The 15,671-nt window shown below is 44.8% G+C and overlaps 1 protein-coding gene across 2 annotated transcripts in view; it reads right to left on the bottom strand.

Moving 5' to 3' along the window:
* hipk3b (homeodomain interacting protein kinase 3b) overlaps nucleotides 1-15,671 on the bottom strand; it is a 68,871-nt gene that overhangs the window by 35,956 nt on the left and 17,244 nt on the right. The window lies entirely within an intron of this gene.

Raw genomic sequence — 15,671 nt, 5'->3', positions numbered from 1 at the left:
ATCAGCTCTTTCATCAATAAATGGCCAAAAGATCAGAATTGGGCTGCCTGTGTAAACGCAGCCTAATTGCTCCAAAACAAGACATCCCTGTGGGAAAAACCATTTAAAATTACATTGTTTTTACCAGTTCTGGTTGTAAACGGATTCTAATGACATTTCAACCAACTGAGATGACATGCCATGGTGTAAGAACACAAAATAACAATATAAATCTTCACAAGTTTACAGTAATTTAGCAATAGCCTACATACCACTGCAGAAACCAAATAGCCAAACCCAACTCAAGAAATGAGGCACCATAACAATACGTTTTCATTATGTTTTGTTGAGTTATTATAACTCAAAGAGAATAACTATTATTAGTTGCAGATAAATACATGCTGCAATATACAGACAACCCCTATGTTCCTCCTATAGGATTCCTGTGATTCTGATGGGGGCATTTCTAAGACCATGGTGCTTGCCTATGGAGCTGTGAGGGGAACAGCACCTCCTTACCTTCAGGCTCTGATCAGTCCCTACACCCTAACGAGGACATTGCGTTCTTCCACCTCTGGCCTGCTGGTCCCCCTACCTCTGCGGAAGCACAGTACCCGCTCAGCCCAGTCCAAACTGTTCGCTGCTCTGGCACCCCAATGGTGGAACAAGCTCCCTCACGACGCCAGGACAGCGGAGTCACTCACCACCTTCTGGAGACACTTGAAACCCTACCTCTTTAAGGAATACTTGGAATAGTATAAAGTAATCCTTCTACCCCCCCTTTACTACCACTGTCTTTGGCTATTTTCACGAAGCATGAATATCTACAGGTGACAAATGGTGCTCCTTATGTTTAAAAACACCCTATGCTGTCATGAGTCTGTTGGTAAGGGGGAAGGAATTAAACTGAAACCTTAGCTCACAGACTGGAGCGTGCATTATTGGAATTGTACAGCTTTCATACACATTATCAAATCAAAATGTATTTGTCACATGCACCAAATGGTAGAGCATGGCGCTTGTAACGCCAGGGTAGTGGGTTCGATCCCCGGGACCACCCATACGTAGAAATGTATGCACACATGACTAAGTCGCTTTGGATAAAAGCGTCTGCTAAACGGCATATTATTATTATTAAATACAACAGGTGTAGACTTCACTGTGAAATGCTTACTTACGAGCACTTTCCCAACAATGCAGAGATAAAACGTTTTAAAAAATCTAAAAAGGAAATAGTAACAATAAAATAACAATAACGAGCCTATATACAAGGAGTAGTGGTCCCGAGTCAATGTGCAGGGGTACCAGGTAGTTGAGGTAATACAGTATGGGGTAGGGGTAAAAGTGACTAGGCAATCAGGATAGATAATAAACAGAGTAGCAGCAGCGTATGTGAAGGGTGTGAAAGTGTGTCTGTGGCGTCCATATACATGTGCATGTGTGTTTGGTGTGTGTATGTAGTGTGTATGTATGTATGTGTGTGTTGGTGTGTCAGTGTAGTATGTGTGAGTGTGTGGGTAGAGTCCAGTGAGTGTACATAGAGCCAGTGCAACAATGTATGTGCAAAAAAACTAAGAATGGAGGTCAACGCAAATAGTCTGGGTAGCCATTTGATTAACTGTTCAGCTGTCTTATGGCTTGGGGGTAGAAGCTGTTCAGGTGCCTTTTGGTCCCAGACTTGGCACTCCGGTACCACTTGCCGTGTGGTAGCAGAGAGAACAGTCTATGACTTGGGTGGCTGAGGTCTTTGACAATTTTTTACTGTTACAGTACAGCTATCACACACATTACGGTAACAGTACAGCTATTACAAACATTACGGTAACAGTACAGCTATCACACACATTACTGTTCCAGTTCCATGATAGGATTAAGATAATCTATATAAATGATGAGTGAGGGATTGAAGGGCAAGCCTAGCATCGCTCACTTGGCTTACAGTTCTCCACGGCTGGCCAAACAGACTAGGGCAATCCTGGGTTTTTTCTATTGAGCTTATCTAACCGGATCTAGCAGAACAGGTAGCGTGGCTAGTCTGTAAAATCTTTAAAGCCGTATGTCAACGAGCTGTAAGTGACAGTGGCGGGTGGTTGGGTATGGCTTAACTAGGACCTGCTAAAATAAGTTTTAGTCCGTTTTAATCACATTGTCAGAACGACTGCAGGTGACAGCTGGTGCGGGCAACAGCCATAGAGACGCAGAAAAAGGACAAAGCATTTCAGGCCCACAGACCTCTGCCTGTTAGTAAGACCCAGGCTCTCCCTAGGAGGCTGAGGGGATGAGACAACATAAAGACAAACACTGACAGACAGACAGAGGGGCCAGTGGAAGACTGAATACAGACAGACAGACAGAGGGGAAGCTAACAGAAGTGGAAGTTAAAACGGCAGGACCAAAGGTAACGTGTTTCTAAGAGAAAACAAGAGAACACTCAAGAATAAGTGAATGACTAACACATCTTACATTAAAGTAGGAGGCTAATCCCCATGTCATCACATGCAAAAGGGAGAATGGTGGACAGCTAGTGAGCAACAAGTGAGAAGGAAGGCTAAAGGGACAGGGCAGATGAACAGTTTCAAAACAGGAGAGAGAGAGAGACTCAGATCCAGCCTCAGGTGGATGAGTGGTCGTTGCCATGACGACAAGGCACTTTCCTGATTGACGCAACCCTAGCAGCCGGTCTCCCGTAAAACCAAATCTATTTTCTATCCTGAGGATGTGACGTGCGAAGCCCAGGGGCCGGGGAACGCAAGCCGAACAGAGGCCCCGTGATCACACACACTCACATGTACAGGGCCCATGGGAGACACACAGGCCCCCCCGAGGAGACACTCACACACTAGGGTTGTCACGATGCCAGTATCGCGATACTCACAGAGGTATCGTGGCAAGAAAAGAAAACATGAAGCAAACTCAATTTCCTGAGGAAAACAGTCCTAATGTTGGAGACAAAACGGCCTTGCGTTGTCACTTAGAATCAAATAATAATAATAATAATAATATAATAATATGCCATTTAGCAGACGCTTTTATCCAAAGCGACTTACAGTCATGCGTGCATACATTTTTTTTTTGTGTGTATGGGTGGTCCCGGGGATCGAACCCACTACCTTGGCGTTACAAGCGCCGTGCTCTACCAAGCTATAGCCCACTATATTGAACATAAAGTAGGTTTTTAAAGGATCATAGAGTTTAGTCTGCTTTGGGTTTTCCTTTTTGCCATGGAAAATCTGGTATCGTAGTATCGTGATACTGGTACCGTGACAACACTAAAACACACATCACATGGCCCTGGAGTGCTGCTCACCAGCACGGGTGAGGTGTACAGGGGTACTGTGTGTTTGGCTGTCAGGTGGGAAATGGCTAACTGGGAGTCACTTGTAAGCCACCACAGAAAGGTGGTATTGAGTCACTGAAGAGCATACTGCTCAAGAACTGGCACTGCTAAAGAAGCAGATGAGGTCACTCGCATCAGAGATCAGACAGAAAATCCCCCCAGAATGGGACAAATCCTCCAGCATGACTCAGGGCCTCCATAGTAGACATTAGACATTCAGCTTCAGTAGGACTTAAGCCTAATGAGGTGACTGAAAGATAGGACAGCAAAAGGCACCATGTTGTCTATAATTGTTGTATGCATGAAGGCAGACACACACCACTGGGATTGGCTTCTGAATACAGCCAATCCCAGCACATTAGCAGGTTTGGCTGTTGAGAGTGATTGGAGTCAGGGTGGTGAGGCAGACATGAGGCGGAGTCTGTCTGCACCTCATTTAGCTAACGTATGGCTGCCCCCTCTCTGACAGACACACACCACACCAACCCAACCCTATGCTTATATTGCAGCTCCCAGCAGCCTTCAGTACCACCACCACCCTCTCAGACTCCCATCTCAGACCAGACTAATGGATCCCTAATGGCGTTACCGTCCGATTGGCACCTAAGACACATCAAAACCCGACCTAATCGCCTCTATCACACACTCTCTCTCTACCTCGCCCAGACACAGCTCCATCACTTCCTGGTGTTAATTATGTCCAAGAACCCAGCCAATTACAGAAGAATGGGTAGGGCAGAACATGTGGCGCATTTCAGAAGAAGAGCGTGCAGAGACTGTCAACACCTGCAGCAGAACAGACTGGCAGAGACTTCATACTGGGCTTAATGATGACAGTGAAACGCAGCAGTGGGCCTATACAGCCAAGGCTGAGATCTGAGAGGGGATTTTAAGCTTTTTCTCTAACATTAGCATATAGAAGTCAGTGCGAGTTGATGGGCGACCTCCGGAGTCTGGAGTTATGTTTAGCGCAGGAGGGGTACTGAAAATTGACTAGAAATGAACTGACAGACTGAAAAATTTACTTTCACAATATTATTCCAGAGTACCACGTTTTTGGGATGGAGATCTTTCCTTTGGAAAATACTGGGAGGTACATCAAGCCATTTTGGATTTACCCTAGATCGGGATGGGAGCGGATCGCTTGAAGTCAAACATGAGGGTTATTACATAAAGGTTATCCACAACTTTCTAGCCAAATAACCAGGTGCTAGGGAAAGGCCCCAATAGGCAGTCCAAAAACCATAACACAAAAAGACATGGGAGGACTTTACAACTTTAGCGGCCAACAACGTACCTCACATCTGCTTCCCATACTTCATTTACTATTGACAGGCCTCGCCAGAGAAAACATCTCAGCATGCCATTTCATAATAGCAAATACTGAGAATTTAAGCATTAGCATCAGGTGTATTGTTGCTCAACCCGATTGTGTTCCCAACAGGCTAAGAATGGATGGTGTCAGCCAGGTGAGAATTATCAGCGAGTTCAGAGGTTTCCAACAGAACACTGTGTGCTATAGAAGAGAAATCCCTTTACAGTTTGCAAGGGGGGGACATCTTCAAAGAGCCTTTCAAACATCCCGCCTTTCAAACATCCCACGTTGCATCTAAGGTTTCAACCGTCTGCCTTGCTGCTAGCTAAATACCATATAGCATTTTCTTGGCAAATGGATTACACTCACTGAAGACAGGAGAGAGGGGATAAGAAAACTCAGTCTGAAATGGAAAAAGGTAATTTCGATAGCAGAACATCGATGATATGCCTTGGTGAATGAGTGCTATACATATTCTCAGATAAAGAGGGGAAAGTGGGAAACGGCAGCAAACAGCCATGTTCCGCACTTGAGGTGCATGCTTCTAAAATAGATTCCACTCACATAGATTTAAAGTCTTTGATTTGTATTTTTGTGGAGACCAGAGGCTATTGAAAGGAGAGCTAATATTACTGAAATAGCCTATAGTCTAGCAGGACAATGGTAAGGCAGAATACTTCAGTGAGGCCTTTCCATACACTTCAAGGAGAGATTGCTTATTTACTCCACCAGGTAGGCTGCTCTATACCTTCTATTAGGAGACAAGGAAAAGTAGATTATTTAAGTTAATCTTATCGTATAGGTACCGCCCGGTGTGCAGCTGACTAAGAATAACGTCACCAAATAGGTTTGGGCGGTATAACGTATATACCGGGATATTTGGAAAAAGCCACGGGATGGTTTTTCAATACCATCAAAACAATTTATTTGAAGTTTTTCAACAAATTTGAATATTTGTAGCTACTTTTTAAGTAAATACCTGCAGTCAACTTGTTCAATATGTTAGGAGATAAAGCAGATCACATTTTCCATTTCACCTGTCACATTATTTTACATTATGAAGCTTACCGTAGTTCCCCAGAATAGTTGAGCCAGTCCCATGTTTGTTTGTAAATAGCACAACGGGAGAAAGCGAGCTATTGAGTCCATAGCGTTCTATATCTATCGGCGAGTCTCTGGTGTGCGGCGCACATGAGGTGATGAAGTTACACTTCTATGCAATTCACTACTAAATGTTTTCCATCATATCTTAGAATGGCTTTCTGCTAGAAGTCAAAGAGCTCTGGATGAGTTCTGTACAGCTGACATTTTGTTTCTCCCCTCTGCTGTGTGTACACATGCTGCTCTTCCTTCAGAAAAGCACACATCACAACTTTGTTCATTTGCACAATTTCTCTCATTCACCTTCGCTTATAAAATGTCCACACTCACCGAAAATGACATTCGGTAGCTACTAGCTACGCTTGTATAACTTCATGAGCTGGATTTGTCCATCTTTGCAATTAGTTTATGTTCATTTTCGCTCGTTAGCATTTAGCTAACAGCATCTACGTGATTTCGCTATTAATTTGTGCTAATTTTGTTAGCATTCTGGTAATATAGGCCCAGCAGGCTTTTCTTGTGTTTTTAGCACCCCTTGTGTGCTATGCCGGTAATACCCTAAATCCCAGGATGAGAGAAGGACGGTATGACGATATGAAAATCTGGATACTGCCCAAGCCTATCACCAAACTCCAATGCCAGCGAGCATAAGCACAGTGCTAAGCCCAGCATTGGCACACTGCTGTGCAAGGGCATTGGTGGGGGCTGGTACCATGAGAGTAACCTGACAAAGACTATTTATTATGGTCGAAATGTTGTAAACAGTCAAAACTGGTAATCAAGTTTCCAAAATATGTCAGAAATAACATTCTTCCTGTGCAAACAGGAAGCATCTTTAGATTAACATGCAGTGGAGTCTTCTGTCTTTGAGGTGATTTATTTGGTTTGTTTCCTAATGTAAACAGGGAGCCAAATGTGCATGATTGCAGCACACAAGGAATGGCCAGTCTGTCTTAGCTTTTTCACTGAGTAATAACACCAAATAAATCCTATTTGTTTTCATGAAATAGCCTTAAGCTAGTACTGCATTTCTTGCTTTGCCTTTTCTCTCGTGCACTGTGCCAATGAAATAAGCCCGTTTTCCTGGTCACTGAGTTCAGAGGCCTGTTCTACTACCTCACACCTTCCCTTCCTCCCTAGTTGCTTCCCTTCCTCCCTAGTTCCTTCCCTTCCTCCCTAGTGCCTTCCCTTCCTCCCTAGTGGCTTCCCTTCCTCCCTAGTGGCTTCCCTTCCTCCCTAGTGGCTTCCCTTCCTCCCTAGTTGCTTCCCTTCCTCCCTAGTTGCTTCCCTTCCTCCCTAGTGCCTTCCCTTCCTCCCTAGTTCTTTCCCTTCCTCCCTAAAGCCTTCCCTTCCTCCCTAGTACCTTCCCTTCCTCCCTAGTTCCTTCCTTTCCTTCCTCCCTAGTTCCTTCCCTTCCTCCCTAGATCCTTCCCTTCCTCCATTGCGCCTTCCCTTCCTCCATAGTTCCTTCCCTTCCTCCCTAGTTCCTTCCCTTCCTCCCTAGTTCCTTCCCTTCCTCCCTAGATCCTTCCCTTCCTCCATTGCGCCTTCCCTTCCTCCATAGTTCCTTCCCTTCCTCCATAGTTCCTTCCCTTCCTCCCTAGTTCCTTCCCTTCCTCCCTAGTTCCTTCCCTTCCTCCCTAGTTCCTTCCCTTCCTCCCTAGTTCCTTCCCTTCCTCAGACTCTCTCCCACTCTTTTTTTCTTTCTCTTCCTTTGTCACTCCATCTTTCCCTTCCATCCCTCTCTTTCCATCTCCCTCCTCCCCACTGAGAGACACTCACTAAGCAGAGGCGTAAGTAAGCCTAGCGCTGTGGGGACTGTAAAAACACCAACATGGTAAAGGGCCAGATCCCACAGAACGCGGGAAGATATTAGCTCCTCTTGGTGACCTTGAGGGCTTGGGAAGGAGTCCCACGACCCCAGGAAAGGAACGGGGTCCTCACCGCCAACATCTGCTAAGCTGATATCCCACGGAAGGCCAGGCTCTGACTGCAGAGCTGCTAGAGGGTGGACACACATGCCACAAACAAACATTTCAAACAGAGAGCCGCATACAAGTGCTAAAAACGCTGGAATAGCAAAGGAAGAGTGAAAAAGCCTGTAATTTAGAATGATTTACACCTAACTAAATAAGAGGGAGCTCAGGAGTGCCCACCTGATTTTCTAAATAGTTCTGAGAATGTAAAGCAAAGGGGATCTAAGAACTGCACTGATCTCTTATCTTAACGGGAAGTCCAAGTCATATAAAGTGACAGGTCCACTTGGTATTCAAGACCTGGTTCCAGTTACTGACATTAATTTTACTGGATCAATTCTGAATTATATTAGTGTGAGTCAGCATTGGACGACTTTAAAGATCCCCAGGGAATCAACAAACACTTAAGTTATGCGCTATTACATATCATAAATCTGGCGTCAGTCGCAACCCATCTTCCCCCTGCTGAGACGAGCGAATACGGTAAACTGTAGACGCGAATGAAAACAATATTCCACAATGACATAATAAATATATGGAATGTTATTTCTCTCTTAGAAGAACTAACAAATTGTCAAATGCCCTCTGCAATAAGAGAGGACACAGGCAAGCAGCAGTGGTGTTTCTAAGCTACTGCAGAACAAAGGTGTAGGCTATGCAGTGTTTCCCCAATATTCATTCTTGGCACAGGTACAAAAAAATATGTCACTTTTTATACAGTGCCGTGAAAAAGTATTTGCCGCCTTTCTGATTTTCTCTATTTTAGCATATTTTTGATACTGAATGTTCAGACCTTCAACCAAAACCTAATATTAGATAAAAGGAATCAATCTACACACAATACTCCATAATGACAAAGTGAAGACTTTATAAATGTATTAAAAATAAAAAACACTTGGCTATGAGACTCGAAATTGAGCTCAAGTGCATCCTGTTTCCATTGATCATACTTGAGATGTTTCTACAACTTGATTTGAGTCCACCTGTGGTAAATTCAATTGGTTGGACATGATTTGGAAAGGCACACACCTGTCTCTATAAAGGTCCCACAGTTGACAGTGCATGTCAGAGCAAAAACAAAGCCATGAGGTCGAAGGAATTGTCCGTAGAGCTCCGAGACAGGATTGTGTCAAGGCACAGATCTGGGGAAGGGTACCAAAAAATGTCTGCAGAATTGAAGGTCCCCAAGAACACAATGGCCTCCATCATTCTTAAATGGAAGAAGTTTGGAACCACCAAGACTCTTCCTAGAGCTGGCCGCCCGGCCAAACTGAGCAATCGGGCGAGAAGGGCCTTGGTCAGGGCGGTGGTCACTCTGACAGAGCTCCAGAGTTCCTCTGGAGATGGGAGAACCTTCCAGAAGGACACCCATCTCTGCAGCACTCCACCAATCAGGCCTTTATGGTAGAGTGGCCAGATGGAAGCCAATCCTCAGTAAAAGGCACATGACAGCCCGCTTGGAGTTTGACAAAAGGCACCTAAAGGACTTTCAGACCATGAGAAACAAGATTCATTGGTCTGATGAAACCCAGATTTAACTCTTTGCCCTGAATGCCAAGTGTCACTTTTGGAGGAAACCAGGCACTGCTCATCACCTGGCCAATACCATCCCTACGGTGAAGCATGGTGGTGGCAGCATCATGCTGTGATGATGTCTTTCAGCGGCAGGGACTGGGAGACTAGTCAACATTGAGGGAAAGATGAACGGAGCAAAGTACAGAGAGATCCTTGATGAAAACCTGCTCCAGAGTACTCAGGACCTCAGATTGGGGCGAAGGTTCACCTTCCAACAGGACAACTACCCTAAGCACACAGCCAAGACAAAGCAGGAGTGGCTTCGGGACATGTCTCTGAATGTCCTTGAGTGGCCCAGCCAGAGCCCAGACTTGAACCCGATCGAACATCTCTGGAGAGACCTGTAAATAGCTGTGCAGCGACGCTCCCCATCCAACCTGACAGAGCTTGAGAGGATCTGCAGCGAAGAATGGGAGAAACTCCCCAAATACAGGTGTGCCGAGCTTGTAGCGTCATACCCAAGAAGACTTGAGGCTGTAATCGCTGCCAAAGGTGCTTCAACAAAGTACTGAGTAAAGGGTCTGAATACTTATGTAAATGTGATATTTCCGATATTTATTGTTAATACATTTTCAAAAATGTCTAAAAATCTGTTTTTGCTTTGTCATTATGGGGTATTGTGTGTAGATTGATGAGAAGAAAAAACAATCCATTTTAGAATAAGGCTGTAACGTAACAAAATGTGGAAAAGGTCAAGGTGTCTGAATACTTTTACTGAATGCACTGTATGTATGTATGTATATATATTTCTGCAGAGAAGCGCTTTTAAAATGGATAGTCGTTGGCTCAATGACTGGAATTCTATGGGAACAGCTAGCATGTCATCGCGGTAACGCTAGTAGCCGCTTCCCTTGCCACCACTGTTGAAAACAATCCTAGGGGAAACACTGGTCTATGCTAGGGGCAGCTGGCTACTGAGAGAAATGATCTATATGGGAACTTTTTATTCATGGGCCTGATCTCACACTCCAGAAATAGTTATGCGATCCAGGCTGCCTCTACCCTGAGAGAGAGAAAGAGATGGGTGTAGAGTGACAGTCAACCCCCACACAAGCAACAACAAAACAAGGTAGACTAGGCTACATTTGAGGTGAGGGGTGAAGGTTTCCATGCATTTGCTCAGGTAGGCTAGTAGCTACTCAAAATAAACCCTGTGTATCATTCTAGACATAGACCCAGGCTACAAATACTGTGCTGCTGCTATTCGAGTGATTTTATTTGAGTTCTGACTGACACATTGGCTATTGACCGTCTCAATGAGAGAAAGAATGGAACCTTGCCAACTGCATGTCCCTTCCAGGAACTGTAATTCCACACACCCTCGTTGCATTCTGAATTATTAACTGGAACACAGAGCTGGCTCCAATCAGGGCTGACGTAGCCCATGCACACAGCTAGCGATACACAGAGGAGGACATTACAGCACTAATGTTATCATCAGGGGTCATGTGAAAATAGCCAGGCCATAGGCCTACTTTCTGCTCAGCTGAATGGAGTTAGGGAGCAAAACATGTCAAATAGAGTAGCAGCACATCAAACCAAGGTTAGAAAACCACACTACGCTTTCATGAATGAGCTCTCTCCCTTTTCCTTAGTGTGTGTGTGTACGTTTGAATGAAAGAGCTCTTCAATGACGCCTTCTCCTATTCAGCACTCCTATCCCAGAGTGGCTGTCCCTCGTGTCCTTGCCTTTGTTGACAAACGTCATGGAAAGTATCTGAACTAGAAAAGTGAGGTCAGGAGGATCACTCAACTGAATCAAAGCATGTATATTGGCCAGCATGCAGGTGTGTCTATAATACCTTAACCACACTGCCTCTATAGAAGATGGAGGCGAGGCCAGTGATTGAAAAATGATAAAGCACACCAAACACAGGCCTAATATTTGTGGCTCTGAGCCCAGCTAATATAATAGGCTAGTTATGAGACAGGGCCTATGTTTCAACACCCACAACAATAAACGTCAGCGTAGTCTTTGGGCCTTTCATCTCTCGAGGACAGACACACGTAACATTAATGGTATCGTAGCCTCTGTCAACAGACTGTGGGATGACACGACTAACGAGGAACTTTGATCCGGTGCGCCAATGTTTTTGTCACTGATCATTTGGACAAATCATGATTTTCGCATCTATTCCAATTTCGGAAGGTGAGGGGACATTTTGCAAATGCTTTGGCTGAGAGTTTTACTTTAGGGGGGGTGGAGACTTCGCTAGTATTGTTAGCATTGTTTCTCATACATCCTCCAGAACCTAATCGGGCGTCTAAAGTAATTAAGTAAGATTTTGGTTCTGGGTTTCTGAGCTTATAGGGCGTAGGAAAGCCTTTCTAACAAGTCGAAACAAGGCAGGCAGTCAGATATAAATCACTGCTTGAATCCCACATCCTACTGTACAGTGGTAGGAAGGCATGCGGGACAAATCCATATCATTATCATTTTCCCCCCTCCTCCTTTTAGTTCAGGCCCCTGTACACATCTAAAGCTATTTTCTTTCTCCACAGCTATGTGAGTGAGATGCTGGGACGGTCTGAAAACGCTAACTCAAACAGGCAGGGATAAGTGACAGGAGGAGATGTTCAACATTCCAGAGAGAAAACTAATTCCGTTTCACTTCAGAAAGCAAACACGTCGCTGACCCCAAAGCTGTCTCCTTAATCCATCTTTCTCTCTTTGCACGCTTCTCGTCTCGTATCAGTGTTACAGTCCGCTTCACACATCCATCAACTAGAAAAATAAGATTGTGTCCTTCAAAAGCGGCAAGAAATGTTTTTGTGAACAAATATGGACCTTTTCATATGATGCACATTAAAAGTAGCCATAGTTTTTTTTTTATGGAGAATTTATTTGTGGACCACATTCTCCAATGGGAACAGCAGAGGTAGCGAAGGACCTCAGAGGGGGAGAGTCCAGATTCTGAAGGCCATAGCAGACCATCCTTCTCCACTTCCTTCCATCCCTCACCACATCCTCACCCCGTCATTACCCTCGCTCTATCATACACAACTCTTTTCCAGTCTACCTCGCTACGCTGCCCAAGCCAAAACACAGGCCCGCAAAAACAATTCAATCAAATCAAACCCAAACACACACTACAAAATAGAAACACATGCCTACGGAGGCATCAGAGTGAAATATCCCTCTGTCTTTTGGAGAGATGGGAGGTTAGTTAATTGCACATTGAGTTTTACAGGAGCTCCACTGGTCCACCCACTTACTGGAAAACCCCCAGGCTTTAACTGTCAGCAGGGCTCTCTTCCATCTCCACAGCAGAGAGAAGAGAGCGAAACAGCACAATTGTGTCTGGATGCTTCAACCATGACAGCAAACAGTGTAAAACTGAAATATGTTCTACAATAATGGTGAAAGTAGCATTAAATTGACCTTTCAAACATTTCATTTCAAGTATTTTTGCAGAGTAGCCTTCCCTATCTATCAGTGCAAAAGGGACCTGGGTGTTGGGGGTCTTGGAATTAGCGGAGCTATGTGGAGGGGGAGAAATGCAAGAAATACGTGGAAAACCTGACTTAACACCGCACTCTTCTCTTGCCCTCTGTGTGAGCCAACTTTCACTGGCTCGCGTGAGCTGGCCCCATGAATTTACGAGTGAGGGAAACATTGAGATTGTTTTGAGCCTCAGCGTGTGTGTGTGTGTGTGTGTGTGTGTGTGTGTGTGTGTGTGTGTGTGTGTGTGTGTGTGTGTGTGTGTGTGTGTGTGTGTGTGTGAATATGTTGAGCAGCTGAGTGTAGCACAGGCCACCCTCCGACATACAAAAGCATCTGCCTCGGAGTACGTTCTGTGCAGATTTCAACCCAGAAGTACTGTGATGTACTGTAGCTTGTTTCAAACTCCTTTTTCTGGAGAGGCCCATAGAGAACTAGACACTTGGCACACTGACATCACTTCTATTGCTTATCATCGTTGTCTGATGAAAACCTTTTTACTCAATTATTGCCCCCATTTAGTTTTTTATATGTATTGAAAGCAGCAACTCTCCTCAATGTACTCTGAACATTTCAGGACTATAGGATCAAGAAAATGTATTCAAAATAGCTTATTTAGTTTCATAACTGTATGTTAGTTCGAAAAATATGGTCATTTTTCAATTTCCTGAAAAGTGTCTGTTTTAGAGATAAGGTTTTCATCAGACAGCGACGTTATGTAACTCACCACATTGGCCTATTTGCAGACAGCTGGGGGAAGCCAGAGGAGGAAATGGCTAGCATTTTTACATGGGCAGGGCTCGGCCTGTCTGTAGATTACTGCTGTGTAGACTGGAGAGTTGTGACAAAGGTGCTAGCTAAGCTAATGTTTAGTGGTTATGTGAGGCTGGGGACCATGGATGAAGTGGTTACTAGCTGCTAGTTGGGCCACGGTCTACTAGAGCAGTCTTCTTCCTTTCAGTTCAAAGGCAGCATAGAATCCCAACTCAGCTGATTAGGCTAAACCAGTCCCAGGCAGCTGGCTAACTAATCATGAGCCAGTCAGTAACATCCCAAGGAGCAGTGCTGAGAAACAGAAAGACTGATCTGGAGTTCAGGGTCTCAGTGACTGATAGCCAGGGATCCCTGGACTACTGCATTATTGATGCTCTTGAAAGAGCCATAGCAACCAAAACAAACCCACAAATAAGTTACTATCTAGCTCTATTTCACTCAGGCCTCTCTTTTAGGATCTCTTTTCCTAGAGTTAGTGAACCTGCAACTTAGGCTACAACTTTTACATCACTTTTCTAACAAGTAGAATTACATTTTGTCTCTCATGGCCTTTATCAGAATGTCAGATCTTGTCTCCAATCATCTGTATTCGACCAAAACTGACAACACGATGCCTGAACTGAACAAAATGGCCTCAGCAACATGTTGTCCAGCCTTGACAGAACCCAACATAGACAACGACGTGGCCTTCAAAACAACATGGCCTCCAGTCATCACCAAGGCAGCTTGGCGTTTTCAAGGTGAGGCCTTGCTGCAGCTCCTTGGTCTTTCACCCCGTTAGCAATCATTTCTGAGAGGAACACAGTGAGACTCCAGTGGCAGGAGAGAGAAGAGATGTTGGTGTATAGAAACGCTGTCTGGGCGTTTCATTTCCTCTGTCATTATTTCACAACTCAAAACAGGCACGCAAGACGGCCAGGCATTCAATAAAGAGCAGTAGACAAAGTATCCAAGGCCACAATCAACCCCGTAGCGTCACTAGCACGTCACAAAGCAGGGGAGAGAGAGGGGACACCCAGCGATAGAGGGGGCATCCTTGGCTGGGACAGTCTCACCTCCGCTGCAGTGAAGTAAGTGCCACGTTTTTAGTGAGACAAATTAGGTTACAGGATAAATTTGCCTTGTTCTCCCTTGTAGGACATAATGTGATTGGCTGTGTTTGCTCTGTTGCTAACGCCAGCTCTCTGGCTAGGAGCTGTCCTTGATGAATGATTGATGAGCTTGCTCTGCAAACCTAAACACAGAGGCCTAGTGTTACCTGAGGAAGGAGATACGCCTGATAGGCCTTGTGCTACCGACCGACGCCCAGCGACACAGAAAAACGCACTAAAACAACACGCACACACCCGAGAAACACACAAGGGATCATATACTGTATACACAAACAAACACTAGGCTTTTTTGCGCACCCATACAACAAACAGAGATCACGTACACACCAACACACACACACTTTGCCCTGCCAACACACACATGCGCAACAAAAGCAGTCTCCAGTAGACTGATCCACAGCACAGTAAGGTTAGACACCAGTGGGTAATTAGTGGTGTTTGCTGGCTACTGATAAGCTACTGGTCTATGATGCAGCACTCAGCATGCCATCCATGTTGAACCCACGCAGACACACTACCAAGACATAACACAGGGGACCGTCCTTAGCTATGGGAGGTTTAAGTTCACAGACGTTTGTTTCAAAGTGTAAATCCTATTTAAATACATTTCTGTTTCAAATTGCTACTGACAATAAAAACGGAGAGTATGAAATTGAGGGAATAAAAGTTGCATAAGCGGGAAAAAATTAAAGGGCAACGCACCAGGAGAGCAAATTAATTGCAGAATGAATGCAATTAGAGGTGGGGGTTTATGTGTTGAGCATTTTTTCAACGCAGAGTCTTGTAAAGACGGACAGAAACAGGACTTCTGACGAGAGAGAGAGAGAAGAGAGAAGAGAGAAGAGAGAAGAGAGAAGAGAGAGAGAGAGAGAGAGAGAGAGAGAGAGAGAGAGAGAGAGAGAGAGAGAGAGAGAGAGAGAGAGAGAGAGAGAGAGAGAGTAATTAAAGGGAACCTTCTCGTGCCTCGCTGGCATTTGGCCTTCAATCTGAAGACTCCAATTAGGAGGTTCAGTCAGAGAAACAAACAGGCCTCAGTCTGGAGAAAAGGGCTGAAGGGAGC

This window comes from Coregonus clupeaformis, unplaced genomic scaffold (genome assembly GCF_020615455.1).
Source record: "Coregonus clupeaformis isolate EN_2021a unplaced genomic scaffold, ASM2061545v1 scaf0369, whole genome shotgun sequence".
NCBI lineage: Eukaryota > Metazoa > Chordata > Actinopteri > Salmoniformes > Salmonidae > Coregonus > Coregonus clupeaformis.
This window is presented reverse-complemented; position numbering and strand designations above follow the sequence as displayed.